This window comes from Eumetopias jubatus, unplaced genomic scaffold (genome assembly GCF_037043125.1).
Source record: "Eumetopias jubatus isolate StellerSeaLion01/CBP00866 unplaced genomic scaffold, mEumJub1_p1.0 scaffold_8, whole genome shotgun sequence".
Lineage (NCBI taxonomy): Eukaryota > Metazoa > Chordata > Mammalia > Carnivora > Otariidae > Eumetopias > Eumetopias jubatus.
The window spans coordinates 3,034,024-3,050,176 of record NW_028274814.1 but is presented as its reverse complement, the minus strand read 5'-3'; positions in this window follow the sequence as shown (position 1 = coordinate 3,050,176).

Sequence of the window (16,153 nt, the reverse complement as noted above, 5' to 3'; positions counted from 1 at the left end):
CCTGAGTTTGGGTCTGGGACTTAGTATCGCCAGATTTTCACGGTCATTATTATCTTTTATTAATAATAAAAACAAAGGGGTGGGTGAGGTTGCAAATTACACGAGCATTAAATCCCAGTCGGCAGTGTAAGCAGCACTTTGCCAAGAAGGCATTTTCTGAGGCTGACAGACGTAACCCTTCGTCTGAGTGCGGGCGTGCGCACAGGGCCAGCCGCCTGGCCACCATTCCAGCACTCTCACCACTCACGTATCTCTAGCTGCCTTTCCAGAATGCTTCTCGGGACACACCAGGCACAGGAGGAGCTCTTCTGGCCTTTACCACAAGCCTGTGAGGGAGACATTAGTGAGTGTGCTTGCCTTGAAGGGGAAGAAGCTGAGGCTCCGAGACGAGAGCCGAGTCCTGTCGGCTGGTCCCCAGAGGCCATGCTCATCATCACCCCACTGCCCCACCCTGTCATAACACTCTTATCCTTTCATTCTTCTTATTTCTTCATGTGGCTTCTTATTCCCAATACCAAGAGTATATAATGAAGTAAAACTCACTGTCAGATTTTATTGTTTTCGTCATTTGTCTTGTAAGCAAAATGAAAACCCTAAAATCTTGGGCCTGATGTTCAGCTCTCTAGTATGCACGCCTGTAGGTCTGACCACACTCAAGGAGGCCAATCCAGTCACTACTAAAACGACTCAGGGAAATCATCTGACAATTGCCATGTCAGTTTTTGGCGACCAGAATGTGAAGCCCCCCTTTCATTCACAGGTAGGCCCCATTATGCTTCCAAGAGATTATCAGTTAATGGAGAATAAAGACAGTGTCTTATACCTTAATTCTTCCAACAGATGCTAAAACATGCAGCATATCCCTGTGCTTTGATATAGTGGGTTGTATATTATTATGTGGTATGTCTAATAAATATAAGCTGAACTGACTCTATCCTGATTGCATCAAGTCTGTGAGAATCTCGTCCACAGCCTTCCTCTTCATCGCAAGCCAGCTCAGTGCCTCATGAAATGGGGAGTGAGTGACAACAGATATAAGCTCCAGAGTCACTTGAATTTAACCTCTATTATACTTCAGAAGCCCATGCTCATCACCACACTCAGTCTTTTTTAATAATCACACAGAACTGCTTCAGTGTTAAACCGCCTCCTGATCTTCCCACTATCTCTCCAAATTCCTCTGTATTAATACAGTCAATCATTCAGCAGAACTTTAAGGAGCTGCGAATGCTGGGCCACGTGGTAGGGAGAGAGAATATGGAGATGCAAAAAGACTGTGCCCACCTTCAAGGGCCACACCATCTGGTGGGGGAAAAGATGAGAAAAATATCCATCGTGATCTGATAAGGAATGAACCAGGTGCCGCGGGGACCACAGTGAGGGGGGCCTTTCTGAGAAAGTCAGCATGGCCCCTCCCCACCCCACAAACAACCCGAGCCAGCCCAGCCGTCTGCCTCCTCCCCTTCCGTCCTGTGTGCCAGGAGCAACACCGAGGGGACTGGTGCCCCCGCACTCAGAGCATCTACGTCCCTGTCTGTCCCCTCACACTTGGCACTTGGCTCAGCCCCCTCAATGCCAGAAAAGAGAGGCCACAAGACACAGAGCCCTACACTTCTTACACCTTGCAAATACGTTTGTCACAGCGTGTACTCTTCCTCCCCTTGGGCACCTCCATGGAGCTCTGGGTGGGCCCACTCTCCTGCCTCCTCAGGGCACTCTCTGCATTCATGATACCCCATCCCAGTTACCCGAGCCAGAAGCCAGTCCCCCAGGGCCCTCGCTTTCACAACCTCCCCTTGAATCAACTATAATATTTGGTTAAATTCATCTCTTTCCAGAGATTTTTCTTGAATACCTCTTGAAACTGCCCCCCTTCGTCTTCAAAGAAATAACAACATGAAGTCAGATCATGTGACTCTTCTTAACATATTTCAGTGACCCCCGTTGCTTTTGCATTGGCATTCAAGGCTTTATATCCCTTAAGTCCTGCCTCTTTCCAAGGCTTCAAGGCTGCCTAACTTTCATTCAAGGTCTTTCATTTGACCTGGCCTTCTTTCTCACCACTTCCCTTTCTAAAAGCTACGTTCCAGAAACCCCAAAACTCTACTGGTCTCCTCTTATCCGTGGTCTCACGTTCCACAGTTTCGGTTACTGTGGCCAACGCCAACAGGAGGCAGAAGCTCTTCCTTCTGACGAATCAGGTCAGTAACCTAACGCTTTGTCACCCACCTCACTTCACCTCTTCGTGGGGGCATGTGGGCATCTCACATTATTGCAAGAAGGAGAAGGGTAAGGACAATGAGATATTTTGAGAGAGACAGAGACCATATTCGCATAGCTTTTCTTACAGTATATGGTTACAATTGTTCCATTTTATTCATAGTTGCTGTTAATCTCTTACTGTGCCTAATTTATAAACTAAGCTTTATCATAGGTATGCATGCAAGGGGAAAGACCTAGTATATACAGGGTTCGGTACTGTCTGAGGTTTCAGGCACCCACTGGGGGTCTTGGAAGGATCACCTGTGAATAAAAGGGGACCACTGTACTTACAGTTCCTTAGATACATCATGCTTTTCCACATCCTTGAATCGTTGTTTGAGATTTTTGTCTGGATTATCTTAGACTCCCCCTGTCTCCTTCCCTTTCATGACCCCTTAGTCACCACATCCTGCTAATTCCATCTTAGGTGGTTCTGACCAAGTCCTGTTTGCCTGCAAAATTTCCCTTGAAGTACCCACTCGTCTGGGAACCCTTCCCTGGAAGCCTTCTTACAAAGGCTGCCTTAGGTGGCTCTCCTTGGTCCTCATTTCACAAAGGATGACCTCGGCCTGGTTAAATCAGGTGGTGGTGGATCTTTTGAGGAAGCGGTAGCCTTTCTGATCTGCAATCTCAGTGTCTGCTGTGGTGTCTGGGACATAGTTAAGCTTCAGATTGTTGCAGAGTGGCTGGGCGAGGTAGAATAAGGAGAAAGAATGGAATAAAATGGGGGAAATTTGGTTCTGCTGGCTCTCTGTCCACTGCCAGCTAACTTTTGGGGTTTTAGCGTCTGTTCTCAGGCAGGAAATGTAAAAGGCCCACATTCACCCAGGGTCTCGTCCAATCTCTCCTTGCCTTCTTTAGCAGTTTGTTGTGTGTCGCATACTGACCACCGAAAAACTACTAAACTCAAAAATATTGGATGGGGGGAGGCAGAAAAACCATATATGGTTGAGAGAAACCAACACGGTTTCATGTACTCAGTGTGATAATTTCAGGTTTGAAGTAAGCCACTTACCTCCTGATGCTGGTTGCCTCTCCTTCCCCTAGGTTCTGGAGGTGTCTGGGCTACTGACAAAATCTCTCCATAGTCTTGTCCATCCTGTAAGCGTGGTTCCTCAGCTTTTCTCCTTTCGCTCTGCTCTCCTTCTGGAACTTCTCCACCTCATACCACATCTGTACCTTGCTTGCAACTTTGTAATTCTTTTAATCCTGATGCCTTTCTATCATTTTCCTTCCCAGGCCCTGGATATCAAATCATATTCCTGTGCATCATCTCTTTTAGGTCTTCAAAATGCATGTCTCCTTTTAAAACATGACTAACCGTGATATTGGCTATTTCCTTTAAAAAGTTCATGCTCTCCTATTTACATTTTATTTAAGATAATTATGTGTAAGGATGGAGGAGACCACTTCTAAATTCAATCTCCTTTTAAGGAAGTTGTTTGAATCGTCTCTTCACTCCATTGGTGAGGGTGGGGTTCTCACCCAGGGTCATGGGGATGACCAAGCCCACCACACCTGAAAGGGGACAGATGCGATCAATAGCAACTCATTGGTCACATATCCTCACATCCCAGAGGAAGAGAACACTGCACGGCACCCGGGAACACACAGGGCTTGCACTTGGGAACCCAGCGAACCACCAGGGGGCTGTGGGAGACAGGCCTTGAAATATCAAGAGGGTGAGGTGAGCCCTGGTTCCTACAAGAGGATGTGATTGGCTGGCTAGAATATTTCCTCAGGCCACCGGGGAACTGAAACTCACTATTCAGGGAGAAGCAGGACCTTGCCTCACCCCATAATGAGGAGGTTTGTTTGGCTAGGAGGCCTTAGCCCCAGGAGCAGCGTGAGGAAAGGACTCTGACGTTAGGTTTCCCTAGATGACAAGGTAACATAATATCGGGCCTTCATTTTAGGCCTTGCACACAGGAATGGACATGCTACCTAAAGAGAAGAGGAAATTCTCTTTTCTCGCATATCCAATAGAATATAATCACGTATTAAGTGTGAAAAGCTACTCGAGAGCATTGTTTATAATGAGTGGGGGGCAGAGGACCCCTGTGGGGTCTGGAAAACTGAATCCAAGTGTGTGAAGACAGGGGCTCATCTCCTGGAGTCTCTTAAAGACCGGTGCTCTCAGCATCCAGCGTCCGCAGAGCTGGCAATAGGAGGGATGCCGACCGTCCCCCGAGAGAGATGGGACCGCATGCAGCCAGGAGCCCTGCCCTCCCCGTCTCCCTTATCTCCAGAAGTGCTGTGAGAACATGATATGGGGGATTCTCTGTGGTGAAGGTGATGTGTCTAATTGTAGCTAGGCACCAATTATTCCGCTCTGTTTGTACGAGAACAGCCAGGGAGGCATTTTTACCACAAGGAACCAGACAGAAATGGCAAGTCGGTAATATCTCACTCTCCACGGCCCATGTGTTCTCTCAAACTACTCCAGAATTTATTGTTCAGATATTTCTACTGCCTGGAAGACACAGGTCTTTCATATTGATAGTGAGCATCCTCATGGCTTTTCTCCCTTCTTTCTCACCTCTTCGATGTGCTGGCCTTGCCTTTGCCAGCAGTGGGTGAATGTGAGCCAGGGGCTACTGTGTGAATTGAGGAGGGAGCAGCGGGTTCCACTCAACCGGGCTGATTTGTGTTCTCAGGTATGGTGGTGTGCATTTCTTTCCCGTTCAAAGAATACCGACTTTTTTAAGCATGAATCTTTTTCAATGGATTTTTCTTTGAGAATCTCGAAGAGACAATGAAAAGCTGCTGCTAGGGCACCTGGTTGGCTCAGTTGGTTAAGTGACTGCCTTCGGTTCAGGTCATGATGCTGGAGTCCCGGGATAGAGTCCCGCATCGGGCTCCCTGCTCAGCGGGGAGTCTGCTTCTCCCTCTGACCCTCCCCCCTCTCATGTGCTCTCTGTCTCTCCTCTCTCTCTCAAATAAATAAATAAAATCTTTAAAAAAAAAAAAAAGAAAAGCGAAGAAAAACCCCTGCTAAACTGTGGGAACAGGTAGGTTATCCCATACGAACATGTGCTGTTTCCTTCCTGCCATTCTCCCCACTTCTCAAGAATAGCAGGTTTTCCCATTGTTTTTGAACATGGTTGAAAGGGTTATCTTGAAGTACCATTTGTGGTGGCCTCCTCGCCGAAGGTTTATAGTAACCACTATTCTTACAGGCCATATCCTGTCATTGATTTTTACATAGAACTCCCCATTGATTTCAATAGGGAGTTTTTCCCCGAGATTGATGGCAGGATATAGCTAGTAACATTAAGCATAGATAAAAGACCCTTGAGTTAACTGTCAACAGAGTTAAAATTTAGATGTAAACTCATTTAACAAAAACTGGCTTTCAAAGATTCATCAGAAAAGAAAGCTTTCCAAAATGGTTTTTTTTCCCTCCTTAAGGCATTGTAAATACGATTTCTTATTCCCAAATGATTCTGTCCTTAGAGTTGTCTTTTTGCTTTTCATGTTTATCAAAAGCCCATTCTCATTAGTACCTGTAATTGATTTAAAAAAATTTTTTAAGAAATGTTTGGCCTCAAACAATACAAGATGTAGTGTGGAAGTTAAAAATTAAAAATTTGACCATCCAAATTTTCTGAAAGTAGGTGATACTATCCATTTCTTAGCCCTATTGGTATTACCTATATTTCAAGCCAAAAGTAGGAAATCACCTGCAGCAGAATGGGGCCATTAGTAGGATAACCCCACTCACCCAGAATTCCTGGGACAGCACAGTTGCCCCTGAGGTCCCATAGTAATTATCAAGGGCACCGCCTTACACTCTCGGAAGTGAGCCTGTTTAGCTGATGAACTCCACAAACACACTCTAAGCAATGGTGATGTCAAGAATCGATCTTAGGGGGCCCCTGGGGGGCTCAGTCATGAAGCGTCTGCCCTCAGCTCAGGCCATGATCCCAGGGTCCTGGGATCGAGCCCCGCATCAGGCTCCCTGCTCGACGGGTACCCTGCCTCTCCCTCTCCCACTCCCCCTGCTTGTGTTCTCGCCCTCGCTGTGTCTCTCTCTGTCAAATAAATTTTTTTAAAAATCTTAAAAAAAAAAAAAAAAGAATCAATCTTAGTTGTGGCAAGTCAATGAATGAGAAGGGAAAAGGGCACCTATGTGCCCATCTCGGGTTCAGAGCCGTGGGGGTCTGAGCTGAGTCCAGGGTTAGGCTGGGCAGGCAGTGCCTGGCAGTGCGACACCCAACACCATGGGAGGCTGTGCACATGGGCACTCCGCTAGGCTCCACGATCCTGGGTTCTTTCCATTCCTTTCTCTCCCTTTCTTTCTTTCTTCTTTTATTTTGTCTGTCACGGTCTTTTTTCCCCCCATTCTGTTTTTCCTTCTATCCTAGAGTCATCAGCTGCCGGATAGTTATTCCTTAAGACGTCTGCTCTGCTGCCCTGAGGCCCAGGAGCGTTGGGAATCTCTTCCTGATTGTTGGAAAGCCCCCTTTCAGATCTGCTAGCTAGTCAGTCCACCCAGGTTTTACCGAACAACTGTTCTGCGCCAGGCAGAGGGCTAAGTACTAGGGTTATAATGGTAAAAAGGTCAACCAGAGCTGTGACCATTTACAGATTGGGATTTTTACATAGGTCACCATGCAGGACAGATACCGCATAAATGCGATTTCAAATGCACTGGCAAACATCCGTTTTTCAGTCTGGCAGGTAACAAGTTTGAAAGAGGCCACTCCAGCCCCGCAACAACTAAAAAGCCGAAGTGAAAAATCAACACTTCTTCTTAGATCCCTTAGAGGAGTGAGGCCCCAGGACAGAGCCCTGCCCGCACCCCCCCCCCCCCCACACTCCAGACTGGAGGTACTGACAGGCAAATACAGTGAAGCCCAAGGCCCGGGCGCAGAAAGCCACAATGAGCCAGCCCCGAGGGAACCAGCACCTGCTTAGGAAAACCTGAGCTGCAGTTGACTGGTGCTGAACTAAATCGCTGGAGGCTCAGTGTGGACAAGTCTGAGTCACGAACTCCAGGGAGGCCCGGCCAGAGAGGGGCCTCCACACTTTTGTGAGTTTTACCTCCTGGAACTCTCACAGGTTCTCACAGTGAAAGGCAGAGTAAAGTCCCCTTGTGCTTCCACCACGGAGAGGGGGTAAAAGAAAAGAACCGTTTTGAAATATGCCAGACCACTCTGTTCTAGTGACAAGGCCTGCCCTCTGGAGAGCCTACCGGCTGGGGCTTTAGCCGAACCAAACCGACCCCCACCCCCACCCCCACCCCCAGCCTATCCCATCTAAGGGGCGGGGGTGGAGAGTGAGAGGCACCTGTGAAGGTCACAGTCCGGACGCAAAGGTAAGGTTCACTACAAGACAAGACCTAATCATAGCTTCCAGGACTGCTTCCCCTCCCCACACCTCACCACCACATGACTAAAGGCAGACTTAGAGCAGTTCCTTCTACTTAGTACTCCACCGGTCAAGCAACACAGTACACATTTGCTGACAAATTTCTGAAGGTAACCATGTAATATTGTCTTGAAGTTTTCATCAGTCTGAACAACGCAGGTTGTAACCAGCAACTCTGAAACATTTTTCTAATTAGTGGGGGATCGTATGAGGTTGACTCATGCATATTTGAAATTGACATTAATCTCATTCAAACATGTTTAATGAACAATCATTAAAATTTGATATAAGTAGACTTCACACATCTATTTCATTTTTTGGAAAGGAATTGTGTGGCTAAAATGTGACTCAATAGAGTAGCTTTGCTCTTTGGACCTAACAACATCTGATTGACAGATTAAAAAGATTCTATCAGCCTAATGTGTAGAATTTTTTTTTTTTTTTTAGTTTTAGGTTGTTTCTTTATTTTCCCCATGTTCAGATGTCCAAGTAATGAATCTCAGATTTTACGCAAGATAAGCTGCTTATGTTGATACTGTGGAAGTGAAATCTTAAGTTTGAGGAAATGACTATGAACACAGGCAAACTTCTACTTAATATATTTCAGACGTTTGGCTTCCAGAAACTTCAGCTAGTAAAAGGAAGTGTATATAGCTTTTGAAGTTATCTGACAAGAAACCGAGTTGTATAGCTCTTCCATCTCATTATACTCACCAAGTCTGCCCACTCTTTCGAGCATCCAGCAATTACAAATGGGCCTGGATCTGGACATTCAGATGCAAGTGTGGCATTTGGATTTAGCCTTATTTGTAAACAGCATGATGCACAAAAACCCATGTGAATAACAAAAGGAAGCAGACAGAGCTGTGTGAAGCTTTAATTAATGTGAAGCTAACCCGAGGATGTGCAAACTGTCAATTTCTTCCTGGCTACATGGGAAGCAGTGGCTAATGTGTCAGCCCTGATTCAAGAACAGTTTGCAATCTCAATAAAGCAATAATCATGCATAAGATTGGTAGATCTGAGAAGAGGTATCACAAATGATCACTCTCTTCTTAAGGATTACCCTCTGGGTGAAGAGTGAAGAAAACACGCTCATTTCCCCCAATTCCTTCTGTGCCAGATAAAATCATTAGACAAGATTAAAAACCCAGAGGGTGGGAATTGCTTCCCTACAAGAAAAGTCTTTCCATTTCTCTCCAAGCCTCGGTGCTTCCTGCTGCTGTCCTGAGCAGACAGCCGCCTTCCTGCCTCCTGAATAAGACAGTTCGATTCCTCTCTGCTTCTTTCTGGCTCAGAAATCTCTTCAGTCATATCCAGTAGCCGCCCCAGCTTGTCTTCAGCCCAGCAGACAGGGGTCCATAGAACATGAATTAAACAATTCTATTACAAGTAAGCCTCTAGATGCATAAGCGCTTTATTTGGGTGCTGGGGTGGGGAGGGTATAGGTTTTTATCTTTCCTTAGAGTTGTCTGTATTCACTTAGCGCCTCACTTTCACATGCACACACACAACACGCAAGAAATTAGAAAAGGCTATCTGGAGTTTTGTCGTCCCCTCAATTGGTTGCTTGTACACATTATTTCCATCTGTGAAAGTCCTAGGTGCTACCTAGCCTGGTAGCATATCTTCCTGAATTTTCTTCAGGGCGTAAGGTAGGACTGCAATTCCTTGCCCTCCTAGCCAGGTGTGGCCCTGTGATTTGCTGTGGCCGGTTAAGAGAACAGGAGTGCTGTGCATCCCTTCCCGAGAGGAGCTTTAAAAGCCAGTGTGTCGGGCACCTGGGTGGCTCAGATGGTTAAGCGTCTGCCTTAGGCTCAGGTCATGATCCCAGGGTCCTGGGATCGAGTCCCGCATCGGGCTCCCTGCTCAGCGGGGAGCCTGCTTCTCCCTCTGCTTCTCTCTCTCTGTCTCTCTCTCTGTCTCTCATGAATAAATAAATAAAATCTTTAAAAAAAAAAAAAGCCAGTGTGTGAACTGCCATTCTCTTTTTTTTTTTTTCAGCAATGTTTTAGCTGGTGGTTCTTCTATCAGATGGGGTTCCTGGAGATAGGACAATGCAGAAGGGAAAATGGACAAGCGCATGGACAGGAAATACACCTTGTTTTTCTAAACTACTGAGATTTAGGGGTCACTTGTCACCATAGTTTAACCTCGCCTCTATGGCTGATAGACAAACCTCAAAAATCCCATGGACTTCTAAGAAATTCTCATGTTTACACAGCCTATCTTGGAACAGACTCCCAGAGACCAACACTTTATCTGTGTTCTCTCTTTGAACGGGATCGATGGAAGTATCCTGTCATGCAAGAGCCAGCACACACTCCCGCTGGTTCCCATACCAGCGAACTGCTTTGCAAAACCTGCCCAAAACTTTTGACATAAGATCTAGACTGCGCACTCTGCAAAGAAAACAGGTCACTTTAAAAGTCCATGCCTTTTGTTTTTTTTGAAACCAGCTCTTGGTGTTTACCCCTTTCCTACCTGAACTTACTGCCTCATAAATTCAAACGAAATAACTAGCCCAGCGGACATTAATAAAGATGTAAGGTGGCCTATCCATTTTAGGAAATACCCACTTAGTCCTCCATTTCTCCACCTAACTATTCATCTGCCCCCACTTCCAGGAATTATTTCTGTTGAGAAAAGCAATTATTCATTCCCCATCTCCCGATCTTCCTTGGCTGAGCCATCTCTCAGCTCATAATAGGGCGACTTGAAACACAAACCCACTCAGGAAGTGGACGGGCTCAAAGCAGGTGCATGGCTGCTTGGTTTCAGCCACGTGCCCTCTGCTGGGGCATCAGCAGCTGGCTTAGGATTCTCGCCTTCCATCAGCTCACAAATAATAAGGATAGCATCTCCAAATGCAGCTTCCCGCAAACTTTAGATTTATTAGCCCAAAGTTTAAAAAAAAAAAAAATCCAATCGACGATATCAGAACCTACCCTCTCCCACAGGCTATAAAAGAAAAGAAACTTAAGGGTAAAAAAATATAGTGATATGGAAATATTTAAATATGGGATTTGCATGATAATGGGGGAATAGATTACATTTTTCACCATTCTACCTGCAAATGATTACAGAGCAGGATAATCGTTTGCACAGCAAAAGCAAATCATATTTAGATTAAATCCGGAGGTTCAAAAGATTGATGGAAATCTTTTGCTCATTTCCAAAACAAAGGCAACAAAAGATACCAGAACACGGCCTTAATAACTGGTGTACATTTCCGACCTAAATACCTGAGCTTTTCATCTTATGTCAGGGCCCTCTCTGCTGAGACAATCTGTCAAACAGATTTATGCCACCTTGACCTGAAGACATTTCTGTTCAGGAGAAGTCACACCTCCCTTCTGGTTAGGCACCCCTTCTTTAAGCTTCTTTATGCTTTATAGTAAGTAAATACTCACTGCATGCATCCGTCTCTTATATGCTGCTCACGAGGCATGGGGCCCGTCTGACACCCTTATCAGACCGCACATTCCTTAAGGGAGGGGGCCACAGAGGATTTCATTGCTATGTCCTTGGCAGCGAGCATCATGCCTGACACAGAGCGGATACTCAATGAATACTGAATGTTTAGGGCTTCTTCATGATACCCCTTTTGAGCATCTCAGGCTCTCCTGCTATAGGACAGGAGTCTGGGGAGGCCCAGAGTCCCCTCACTGAGCTCTCCTCCCGAAAGGAACATGTCAGGAATGGGGAAGAAACCTGCCCCTTGGCTCAGCCTTCTCACCACCATTTAGGGGAAAATCAGGAGAACAGCCTATCCACTAATCATCTTAAAGGCCTATAGTAATCACAGTGAGGAGCGCCATTTCTTAATCTTTTTTTTTTTTAAGATTTTATTTATTCATTTGACAGAGAGAGACACAGCGAGAGAGGGAACACAGGCAGGGGGAGTGGGAGAGGGAGAGGCAGGCTTCCCGCCGAGCAGGGAGCCCGATGCGGGGCTCGATCCCAGGACCCTGGGACCGTGACCTGAGCCGAAGGCAGACACCTAACAACTGAGTCACCCAGGCGCCCCGCCATTTCTTTATCTTAAAGCTTGACCTCTAGGGAAAAAAAAGAAAAGAAAAGAATATATATATATACACACACAAACACACACACACACACACACACACACACACACATACATATAAATGCAAACATTTAATTCTGCATTTGACAGATTAGAATCACAAATACACATACACATCATTTATCAAAGGCTTCCCATCACCTCCTTACTATAAGTGATAAGACCCTCATGATCTGAGCTTTAGGGCCCACTCTCTGAACCCATCCTCTGTCCCCTCTCCCCTCCCCCATCCTACCCCCACTTGCTCATTCTATTCCAGCCCATTCCATTCCAGCTTCCCAGACTTTTTTCTACTCTGGGCTCACACTAAGCACATTCCCATGCCGAGGCCTTGAAAACATGATGTTTCCTCTGCCTGGCACACACTTCCACTAGAACTTGGCATGGCTCACTCCTTCCCCACATTCTCATGGCTTCCTCAGAGAGGCCTTTCCAAACCACCCAATCTCTCCCTCTCTTTCACTCTTGATCCCTGTCCTGGTCTGCTTTCACGCACAATACTCATGACTTCAGATGTGCGGGGGTTTTCCCTCATATCAGTCAAACCTCCAATTCTCTGTTCACCAACCGGGTGTCCTACGTACAACTCAATTCATTTCAGACACTAACGACCCAGAGTTAGCAGCGGATTCCACAGGCTTAGTTCTGCAAGACCGCCCTCACTTCAGGTGCAAGTCTTGTGTTCCCAGGTTGCCCACATGCCTACCCAACCTGCCGACAAAGTCTGGGGGTTCCCACAACCCCCCCAGGTTTGATAATTTGCTAGAATGGCTCACAGGGCTCAGGAAGGCAATTTACTTCCTATCACCAGTGGATTATCAAGGATACAACTCAGGAACAGCCAAATGGAAGACACGCATAGGGCAAGTCATTGACGGAGAGGTAGAAGAGTTTCCATGCCTTTTTCAGGTGCATTACCTTCCCACAACCTCAGTGTGTTCACCAGGCTGTAGGGAGACTAATGGGGGTGGGGGAGGGGTTATCATGTAGGCATGATTGATTAAATCATTGGCCACTGGTGATTAACTCAATCACCAACCCTCTCCCTTCCCCAGTTAGGAATTGGAGCTAAAAGTTCCAACCCTCTAATCACTCCTTGGTCTTTGGGGGATCAGCCCCCATCCTAAAGCTATCTCTAGGGCTTCTCAGCCACTAGTCATCTCATGAACATACAAACATATGTAAGAGGTACTCTTACTCCGAAGAGCCCAAAATTTTAGAAGCTACACCAGAAACCAGGGACACTATTTTCTTTCTGACACTGAATGCAATGACATTTTTTTTTACCCGTTTCCCTGTTATTTTTCAGTCTTCCCCTCCTAGAATGAAAGTTCATAAAGGGCCAGGACTTGGGCATACTCAGCAGAACACTGGGTGAGGAGCGTGTGAGCAAGTGAGGGAGTAAATAAACCCGAGGCCCACAGAATAAGCGATTGCTCAGAGCCACGAGACCTGGATATTTTGACTCTTCCTTCCAGGCTCTGCCTCTAATATGGAAGGCAGGCAAACAGGAGTTCCAAGTTACTGCCTCTTTAGTCCAAGGAAACAGAACGTCCTTTGCAAGCTCTGTATTCGTTTCCTAGGACTGCCACATAACAAAGCACCACAACTTGGTGGTTTCTTTTATTCTTTTTTTTTTATTTATTTATTCATTTGACAGAGAGAGACACAGCAAGAGAAGGAACACAAGCAGGGGGAGTGGGAGAGGGAGAAGCAGGCTTCCCAAGGAGCAGGGAGCCCAATGCGGGGCTCGATCCCAGGACCCTGGGATCATGACCCAAGCCGAAGGCAGACACCTAACAACTGAGCCACCCAGGCGCCCCCAACTTGGTGGTTTCACACAACAGATTATTCTCCCACAGTTATGGAGGCTGGAAGTCCAAAATCAAGGTGTCGACAAGACCATGCTCCCTTGGAAGGCTCTGAGGAAGAAGGCTTTCCCAAATTTTCTAGCTTTTGGTGGTATCAGCATCCTTGATGTCCTTCCGCTTAAATCTGCCTCACCCCAATCTCTGCCTCCATCTTCATGTGGACTTCTCCCCATGCATGTCTCTTCTTTTCCTCTTGTAAGGACAGCGGTCATTAGATTACGGCCCGTGTCATAAAACAATATGGCCAGTTTAACCTCATCTTAACCTGACCACATCTGTAAATGTATCTATTTCCAATAAGGTCATATTCACAGATACGGGGGTTAGCACTTCAAATCTCTATTTGAGGAAGACAGTTCAACCCAAAAGTGTTGATTAGATCATTTCACATAGAGCATGTGGGCACCACTTTCGGAATTAACTAGTCCTGGGTACCTGGCTGGCTCAGTTGGTTAAGTGTCTGACTCTTGGTTTCCACTCAGGTTATGACCTCAGGGTCATGAGATCGAGCCCCTCATCTAGCTCCACGCTCAGCACGGAGTCTGCTGGTGATTCTCTCCTTCTCCCTCTGCTTCTCCCCTGATTACTTGCTCACTCTCTTACTCTCTCTCAAATAAAATAAATAAATAAAATCTTAAAAAAAGAAAAAAGAATTAAATATTCCTTCTGACTTGGTCACAAAGTGTCTCCCAGGGCCACAGGCAAAGGAGCCTCTGTATCACATCTTTTTATCAAGAAGCTCATCAACCTCATACACCTGGAGTTTTGGAAGGAACTGCAGTAGAGACACTCTGTGAAATCTTTACTAAGTATCAGGGAAGGGGATAAACAGAATACAAAGAAGTATTAGGTAACGGAAAACTGTAAACATTAGAAAGGAAACTAGTGTTTTTAAGAAGGCTAAGATTTTAGAAAAGTGATGGGTCCAAATTTTTAACAGAAAAACAAGCAAGTTTAGGGCGCCTGGGTGGCTCAGATGGTTAAGCGTCTGCCTTCGGCTCAGGTCATGATCCCAGGGTCCTGGGATCGAGTCCCGCATCGGGCTCCCTGCTCCTTGGGAGCCTGCTTCTCCCTCTGCTTCTCTCTCTCTCTCTCTCCCTCTGTCTCTCATGAATAAATAAATAAAATCTAACAAAAAAAAAAGAAAGAAAAACAAGCAAGTTTAGTCTTAGCAATAAAAATCTATTTACCAAGTGCACACATTTCTGGAGCAGAAATGTGAGAAATGACCCCAGAAGCTCAGACAGCAAGTGGCTATTCTCTAAAAACAAAACGAAACAAAAAACAAATAAAAATAAAAACTAAAACTTCATCCTAGTAATGCCAAAACCACCAGATGATAGTGCATTTGTTCTATATGACACGAAATGTCCAACTGTCATGCGTTTGTTGTTGCTGTTTTTCCATGGAACTCATAGGCTGACCTGGTGTCGTGCAGAGTATATGAGAAATTAAGGTTGTCGCCATGCCTTCTGGCTGTCCCACAGGATGACCGGGATCATCTTTAGTGCAAGCAGACTTTGAGGTTCTCCCTTGACCCTGCTGAGGATGGCAGAAGGCTCACTTTTTCCCCTCCCTGCCCTGACTGCCATGGAAGGGTCATGTGACCAGCACCACGAAGAGTGTTCAATTATCAGGGGAGTTGTGGATCTGCTGGAAAATCAAATTCAGCAAAGAGTGTAAAGTCCGTGATTATTAAATGTGAATGTGTTCCACTCCTAAGTAAACTGGCAGCTTGATTTGAGGCTCATGAGAAGTTACTGAGAGGGGACATGCCGTCTATCTCTAAGATTCCTGTAACTGGAAGACCTTAGGAAGAGAAATGCATTTCATTTGGCTCAAATGTGCATTCTCCAAAAATAAAGTGTGCTTCCACATAAGGTAATGGGTGCCTAATTTTTTAAAATATACGAACAGCAACTGTCTAGGATACTGTAAAATGAATTCCTGTAAAATTGTGGGAAACAATCTCTCATGCTCCTTCCAACTCTAAAAACTGTGTAACGTTGAAGATTTATTTCAGTCCCAGAAGATTTCAGATACACAGATATTTCAAGTTCATTGAAAGAGAGATCAGAAAAGAATAACGTTATAAATGATATGGAGGGAATTTAATCATATATAGAGCACACAAAATGAGCAGCTGATTCTCTAAAGCAAGGGTCTGAGGGAAGAAGGAGTGGTTGTCTTCACCTTCAGAGGCCCATCTGTCCAAGCAGATCAATTTCAGAGGGTTGCCATAGGATGGTGTATCAAAGAAAGTAAGACATACTCTCCCTCTAAAAGAGCAATAGAAGTTGTCCTTTCTTCAAGAGTTTATATATATTATAGCCCTGGTTCTAAAATTGAGGAAGAGGGTGTCAGAATGGGATGGAGAGAGCAAACTGGATTTAACTCAGGAGTCTTTTCAGATGACATGTGCCAATCCCATGGAATAGGAAGCCGGCAGGCAGATGGTAGGAAGTGGTGATGGGGCAGCAGCGTGTTTGAAAAGGCTCCTCAGGTGACTCTAATTATCTTACCTGTTTCAGAATCATGTCATATGAACTAGAGTAAAAAT